The sequence below is a fragment of the Arachis ipaensis genome, chromosome B05, assembly GCF_000816755.2.
Source record: "Arachis ipaensis cultivar K30076 chromosome B05, Araip1.1, whole genome shotgun sequence".
Lineage (NCBI taxonomy): Eukaryota > Viridiplantae > Streptophyta > Magnoliopsida > Fabales > Fabaceae > Arachis > Arachis ipaensis.
In genome coordinates, this window is record NC_029789.2 from 126,936,585 (window position 1) to 126,945,262 (window position 8,678).

Genomic DNA, 8,678 nt, shown 5'->3' on the forward strand with positions numbered 1-8,678 from the left:
TGAAGAAAACACCTTATGAGCTATGGAAAGGAACCCCTCCAAATCTTAAGTATTTTCATGTGTTTGGATGCAAATGTTTTGTACTTAATAATAAAGAAAACCTTGGTAAATTTGATCCAAAATCATATGAAGGAATGTTTGTTGGATACTCTACCACAAGCAAGGCCTATAGGATTTATCTCAAAAAACATAGAACCATAGAGGAATCCATACATGTTACTTTTTGTGATTCTAACTTAATTCTCAGTGCTGTGATAGATAATGATTCAGATTGTGAAGAAGCTGGAACAAGTAAAGAAAATTCCAAATCTGCTCAAAATGAAGAATCTGCCAGCCCAGTTTTGTCTCGTCAGATTGAAGGAGACATTTCCATTTTGTCTCTTGAGCAGGCACGAGAAACTGAAACAGTGAGACCACCTGAAGCTCATCAAAGCTCAACACCACTTCGGAAGCCTAGAGAATGGAAGTCTATGAGGGGTTACCCTCATGACTTTATCATTGGTGATCCCTCTCAAGGTGTAACAACAAGATCCTCAATCAAAAGGCAATCTGAACCAAGTAATTTTGCCCTCTTGTCACAAATGGAGCCCAACAATGTCAAACAAGCCTTTGAAGATCCATCATGGGTCAAAGCAATGCAAGAAGAGCATGCTCAATTCGACAAGAATGAGGTTTGGACACTAGTACCCCATCCGGATGGTAAGAAAGTTACAGGTACTAAGTGGGTATTTAAAAATAAACTTGGTGAAGATGGACAAGTTGTTCGTAACAAGGCTAGATTAGTGGCCCAAGGTTACGATCAAGAAGAGGGAATAGATTTTGATGAGTCTTTTGCACCGGTAGCTAGAATGGAAGCAATTAGGTTGCTTCTTGCCTATGCTGCCCATAAGGGTTTCAAAATATTTCAAATGGATGTTAAATGTGCTTTCCTTAATGGCTTTATTGATAGAGAAGTGTATGTGGCACAACCCCCCGGTTTTGAAGATAAAGAATTTCCAAGCCATGTTTTTAAACTATCTAAGGCTCTTTATGGTCTTCGACAAGCTCCAAGAGCTTGGTATGAAAGGCTTAGTGCCTTCTTGTTGGAAAATCAATTTCAAAGGGGCATCACCGACACTACTTTATTTATTAAAGCATCTAATGATGATATACTCCTTGTTCAAGTTTATGTTGATGACATTGTGTTTGGATCGGCCAATGTATCCTTATGTGAAGAGCTTGGAAAACTCATGACTAGTGAGTTTGAGATGAGTTTAATGGGAGAGCTAACTTTCTTTCTTGACCTCCAAATTAAACAAACTCCTAGTGGTACCTTTATTCATCAAGGAAAGTATGCAAAAGAACTTATCAAAAAGTTTGCCCTAGAAAGTTCCAAACCAATGGGAACACCAATGCATCCAAACATAAAACTTGAAAAGGATGATGACGACAAAGATGTGGATGAAACAAGGTATAGAGGGATGATAGGTTCACTTATGTACCTTACCTCCTCTAGACCGGACATTGTTCAAAGTGTGGGTGTATGTTCAAGGTTTCAATCTCACCCAAAAGAATCCCAGCTTTCAGCCGTTAAGCGCATCATTAGATACATTAAGGGAACAAGTGATTATGGCTTGTGGTATCCTAAATCTGATGATTTTTCTGCAGTAGGGTTCTGTGATGCAGATTATGCGGGGGATAGAGTGGATAGACGGAGCACATCCGGCATGTGTTGCTTCTTTGGAAGCTCACTCAACATGTGGTCAAGCAAAAAGCAAGCCACAGTGGCTTTATCCACAGCTGAAACTGAATACATTTCCGCATCTGCATGTTGCTCTCAATTAATTTGGTTAAAAGCACAGTTGAAAGATTACAAATTAAAGATCAATAGTATACCCTTATTTTGTGATAATATGAGTGCTATAAACATTTCAAAAAAATTCTGTTCTGCACTCAAGAACCAAGCACATTGAAATTAAATATCATTTCATTAGAGAACATGTGCAAAAGGGTACTATTGATATTCAATTTGTGAAATCTGAAGACCAACTTGCTGATATTTTTACAAAACCCCTCTGTGAAGACAAATTCTGCACTTTGAGAAAAAGTTTGGGAATGATTGATTTAAGTTCTATTGATAACTTGTGAATTTTTTTTTATTCTGACCAGTTTTGTCTCGTAGGAATGGACGAGATAAAAATAAGAGTGTGATGGAAGGGCTGTGATCAAGGGGGAGATAACGCCAAAATTAATTTTCATGGGCCCCACCAAATTTTCTTGACCCCACTCTGACTGTTTTGTTAGTTTCTCTCTATGTAACTCACAATCTCTTTTTGTTGTCTCATCAAATCTTATTGGAAGTGGTTATTGTCAAATCAAATCCTTCTCTTCACCTAATCCCTTGATTCTAAGAAACCACTCTTCAATGGATTTCAAATAAAAGAGAACTCCTTGGGTATTAACCGCCACTTAATGGTCATTTAATTCCCTCTATTTCTCTCTCCACTCCACATTTAATGATCCTCTAACCTCCCTCCTCCCCACTCCATTCGGTTCCTATTCAACCCCCTCATCTACCACTTCTCCATTTTTCACTACCATGAAAAAGAAAACTGCTCCTAGAAAAAGCGAACGGCTTCTCTTCTCTCAAAAACCCTCCATACCACAATCTCATACCCACATCCATATTCACTCTACATCATCATCCTCTCCTTCACCTCCCTCAAAGCAAACCGACACCATGAGAAGGAAGGTCATTGCCACGAAAACCTCTTCAAGGAAGAAGAAAGAAAGAGTTCATGTGGAGGAAGAGGAAGAATCTCACACATCACCTATTCCGTCTCCACCACCATCTCCACAGAAGAAAGCCACACCCGGGAAGAGTGCTCAGAAGTCAAAGAGTTTCGCTCTGAACAACACCAAGGAATCCGCAAACTTGGAATCCTTGGATTTCAAGAACAAATTCAGCAAAACACATTCTCACTATGACCCTGCCAGATTCAACTCCTGCAACACCAAGGAACCCTCAAACTTGGAATCCTTGGATTTCAAGAACAAATTCAGCAAAACACATTCTCACTATGACCCTGCCAGATTCAACTCCTGCACTTCATATGAATTCCACAAAGAAGTCCTGAAAAAGCGTCATCTCTGTGCAACCTACCTTGTCAACCTTGACTCTCTGACCAGCAAAGGGATAAATGTATCTCCTCTCTTTGAACTGCTTCAATGGACTCCTCTGCTTCACATCCAGAAGCCGGTTTACCCAGGTTTAGTTCGTGAGTTTTATGCCAACATGCAATTAATTGATGGCACCATCTATTCATATGTGAAGAGAGTTCACATCACTCTTGACACTGCCACCATTGGGATGGCCTTGGGCTACAAAGAGGAAGGGCCGAGAGCTTACATGGCCGAAAAGTGGGACTCACAGGTCGGCCTCACTTATAAAGTTGTTCTTCAACACATTTGTGAGAATCTCTCTGGCTTGGATGGCACTACTCCTACCCACAAAGCCCTTGGTCCCACCAACTCATTGCTTCATCGGATCATCACCCACATTTTGACTCCTCAAAGTGGCTCCCATAATAGAGTAACATTCTCTGACTCTCTCATCATATTTGCACTTGTTACATCTACTCTTATATCTTTTGGTTATCTCATGATTCGACACATGTGGGAATCGGTCAAGAGCACCAAAAAGGAAAATCTGCCCTATGGTATGTTCTTAACTAGTATCTTTGAACATTTCAAAATTGATCTTCTGAATGAGGCAGTAGAAAACAAAGTGTCAATGATCAAAGGAGGAGGAGCGGTTAAGGGAACAAAGGACAAGAAATCTGTGGCTTCAGATAGTGAATTTGAAAGTTGTCCCGAATCTTCCAAAGCAACCGAATCTGCCAAAGAAATTCTTACAGAATTTTCAAATATGTCAGAGCTCATGATACAATTCCATAAGGCAGGACGCAAGTTAGCCTATGAAAATGAAAGAGCTTGGATGAGATGCAAGGACAGGGTCAATTTGATGCTAGAAAGTCTTGAGGAGGATCTCGGAGCGACTAGTGACGAAGGAGCTGAGGAATCTGATTTCATTTATCTTATGATTAAACTGTTTTTTTTTTAATCTTTGATATTGGCATGTTTAGGCTCAATTTGATACTCTGTTTTGTTTGGTTGGATACTGTTACTACTATAACTCTGTGATACTCTGTGGATACTTTTGAAAAATATTTTGGACATTATGTTTGCTATGTCACAATCATTTTGCAGGTGCCCCTTGATGCCAAAAGGGGAAGGAATAATTCTGAAAATTGAAAACTGAAAAATAGGGGATGAAACTCTTTTGAGAGTTCATGATCACCCTTGTTAATACTTGATAATGCATGTTGATAATGCATGTTGGTAATGTATTTTGTTTTCTTTTGATTGCTGCTGATGCCTGATGCCTATCTTAGATAATTAGTTTGATTATAATTATGATGCTTGATGCTTGATAACATGAATGCTGTTTTGGATTTATTTTTAGCAGTTCCTTTAAGTTGAGATATATGAAGCTTGATAATTAATATGATCAACTTGTTCTGTTTTATTGCTTGATAATTGATATGATCAACTTGTTTTGTTTCGCTGCTATGATCAATATGCTCTGGTTTGATTGAAAACTATTTTTCAAGTAGCTTGAGAAGCAGTTTTAAGGACACATCAACCTTGTTGTTCTATGTATGTTTGAGCAGAAAATCAAATTATTGATAACAAATAAGTTTTGGTTATCATTCAGTTCTGCTCATAAATTAAGCCATTCAACATTACATAATGAATATGTTGAATAACATTGTTGCCTTAGGCTTGATAGAATTGTTACAGGTTTAATGCTTCCCTTGGTAAAATAGCATACATTAAGGGGGAGCTATGTGACAATTAGAAAAGGGGAGAAATTCAAATATTCAAAGGGAGTATTCTATACTCTAATCTTTAATTTTTTTCTATTTCAATTTTAATAATGTTTGTCATCAAGGGGGAGATTGATGAGTTTGAAAAACTCTAAATTAACATTGATGATGACTAAACATTATTAACTTAATTCATATGCAGATTTAGCATTGGGCCGAAAATAAAAAAAAATGTTGCAAGTCCAAGTGTTTTATAAATACATTCAGCATTGATGCATAAGTGCTTTGATTATTGTGGCTGAATTATTATTCTTGTTATTGGGGCAGAATGAATCTTATTGCTCCAAGCCCAACTATGATCTTTGCTAAGTGATCCAATGTTTGGTCCGAATCATGCTAAAAAAAATGAAAGCAAATTGTTTTGCTTCATTGCTTCCAACGGATCTCAATTGTCACCATGTGATGGGATTCAAATCTCATTAAAATGAAGTTAATAAATGCATGAGAACAATGAGAGAGAAAAAGGCATTTGATTTGATTGCAGCACTTAATGCTACATGCAACTCAGCAAGGGAAGAATCATTTCATTTAATCTCATTCTCTTTCTTAATTTAATGCTGTTCAAATTTCTCTCTTCTCTCTCTAATTGCTTTTCTTCTCTTTCGGTCATATCACTCAGCAACCATGGAAGCTATGGCAAGCTACCATAAAGAAGAAGAAGCACGCCTAAAGACCATCAAAATGATGGCAAGAAAAAGCAAACAAAAACTATGTAGTGGCTGAGATTCTCACCAAGAATGGTAAGATTTGGTGAGGTAATCTCGAGCTCTTCATACCTAAAAAGAAGAAGAAGATCTCGGCCAGCAAGGAGAAGATCTTGGAGAAGATGGCTTGTCTCTGATTCTGCTCTAACATCACAGGAGATAGCTACAGTGGCTATGTGATGGAAGAAGCAGAGATTGGAGCAGATGAAGCTACTATCATCATGAAGCATCAAGGGCTAGAAGTTCATCTTGGAGAGCAAGGAAGAGATGAAGGGCGAGATTTTAAGTTTATAAAGTTTATTTGCTATGTAAGTTAGTTATTGTGACATGTGACTATGTTAGTAGTAATAGATTTGGGAAATTCAGAAAATATTAGAAATATATGACTGTCATCAACAATTTTGTTTATTTATTTATTTATTTATTTATTTATTTGTCTTCACATATTTTGAATAGCAACACTCCAATGCTCTTAATGGGAATGCCAATGGTTCAACAACATTCTCTTTCTCACTATTTTTTATGCTTATCTGCAAGACTCGAAATGTATCGGAGTCAATTCGATCACCGTAGAAACATATGTTTTCTACGGCAGAATGGTGATTGACTTGTTTTATTTATTCAGCATTCTTCTCCAGGTAGTTTCTACTAATGACCTTTCTAAAATTAGTTTGAACATGTGTTTTCGGAAGAGACTTTTGACACTAAATAGAAGGTTTTAGAGAATCCTGTATCCAACGTAATTAACCACTAAAAAATTACTAATTAAATGTTAGAATCTACCTGATAATTTTACCAAGTTGCATTTCATGTTGCAGTTTAGGTTGGATATATATATATGACATGAATAGTAACAGCCAAGAATTTTATAATATAAATCAAAGTGTTTTCTCTTGTGATCATTTTTTCATGTTTGAAGTCATTCGGCCTCTTTGATTTCTCTATGAAAGTGTGGCCGAGTTTCATGTCGATACAAGCACATACATAGTTTATGCTACAGTTGTAACTTAATCATAAGAGTTCGAATTTGGGAGACAATGAGAGTAGTAGTTTTACCAATTGGTTAAATAGTTAGACTAATCCATAACTGGCTATTAGTTAGTTAATTGTAGTTGATTTATAAATGGACAGTTAGCTGTATATTGACATGTGGATACAATCAATTTGCTTTCTTGCTGCACCAATTCAATTACTTCTCTCTCTCTAAGTTCCAAGCTCACTTCTCTGTCAACCACTATCTTCTCCTCCTTAAATCTTNAGGGATATTAACCAAGTTAGAGAAAGTTAGTTAGAGATTATGATAGCTGTTACTCTACTGTTAGGACGTAGTTATGCTATTGTTAAATTAGTTATCAGCACACTTATGAATACCTTCACACACAAAGCTTATCACTTATGAATAATTTTAACTATTAATTAAATGATGATACATGAATAGTTTGATATATTGCTTAATTGTCATATAACTAACTGTTATTTTAATGCAGCAAATTATCAGTATTTCTATTCAAACCTCATGCATTTTTGAAGTGCAAGAAGCCATTCAGAGTAATGGGACTCTCACTTTTTGTATCTTTTATTGGAAACATACAAAGCATTCTTCAAGGCCTTAATCGGAGGTAAATAATATTGTGTCTCCACTATTTTAATTATTTGATAAAACTCATCAATTTTATTTTAATTCAACTTATGTAAACAATTCCTCTATATAATGATTTAAAGTTTGATTGTAAATTTGTAACTAGTATGTAACTTATATTGCAAATATTTCTCAATGGGGCCTTTACTATGTAGAATGAAGATTAGAAGTTCATTCTAATTGTTATATCTTATTTGATAGTAAAGTTCCACTACTTTTATCTTTATTACAGTGTCCTTGATGCTTCAATATTGTTTGCAGGAACACAAACATGCTAACTAGATACAACGAAGTTGAACAATGGTCAAGGCATCGTCGCCTACCAAAAAAATTAAGAAGGTATGAATTGAATTTATAGAAAATAGAACGGGTGGATGGAAGTCTTAGAGGAGAGAAACAATGTGTGGCAGAACACTTTTGTATTAATTATTCCATTTGATGAATTGATCATTAATTTATATGATAGGATTTTATTCTGTTTTTCATTTCGTCATGCAGGAGAATACTAGAGGCTGAAATTCAGAATCGGATTACAACAAGAGGAATGAAGGAAGAAGAGCTGATGAAGAATATGCCAGCGGATATCCAGAGAGACCTAACAAGGCATCGGTTTTTCTCTGTTACTAAGAAGGTATCGATCTAATGTAAAAAATATTAAATATCCTATTAAGGGAGGTTTGTTAGTTTTATGAAATAGTTTCAAGTTGGTTTAATATATTATGATTTAGAATGTTGTATGGGGTTAGAGAATAGCAGTTAGTTTTGATGAAGGAGTAATTTAGATGTATGGGGTTAGAGAAAATTGTCATATTAGTGGCAGAGACTAGAGTTACATAAAATTGTAATTTGCAATGTCTCATTGGTTTTCATTTTCACTATTCTCATGATTTTTTTTTCTTTCACTTCACAAAGAACGGATAACAAAAAACACTCAACGAAAATAAAAAAATTTGTTTTCCCAAACAAATTAGACGGTGTACTTGGTATATTTTTGTGAATGTGATGAATCAAGTTGAAGTCTCTTGCTGCTGTCAACATGTTTTTGCATCCTGGTGAGGCAATTATGTCCTTGTCGCCATTGTTAAGGTGTGCCGAACGAGAGCAGTATTGGAAGCAAACGATAATATGGGTTTTTCAGTTGGTGCGATGTTTCATTACAAAGATTCATGGCCGAGGCAAATGTAATCCGCAAGAACATCTCTATTCCTTTGTCACAAATAACAAGTTTTCTTCACCCAGTTAAAATATATTAGGAACGAATTGGAATAATATAAATCCGCTGTTCCCTTGCACGTGGTTACCTCATGTTATGTTGAAGCATTCATTCATCATTTGAGTGAACAAGAAATATTTTCTACGTGGTAGCTAGCAACACATACTATATTAACCTATGACACAGCTTGGTTA

At 36.0% G+C, this 8,678-nt stretch overlaps 1 protein-coding gene across 4 annotated transcripts in view; it reads right to left on the reverse strand.

Annotated features, from left to right (window-relative positions):
- LOC107644064 (probable cyclic nucleotide-gated ion channel 20, chloroplastic) overlaps positions 8,454 to 8,678 on the reverse strand; it is an 11,897-nt gene continuing 11,672 nt past the window's right edge. For all 4 annotated transcript variants that reach the window (XM_021124467.1, XM_021124468.1, XM_016347850.2 and 1 more), the window contains one exon: positions 8,454 to 8,678. This exon is cut by the window's right edge and continues 160 nt beyond it. The gene's annotated coding sequence lies outside the window, so the exon portion shown is untranslated.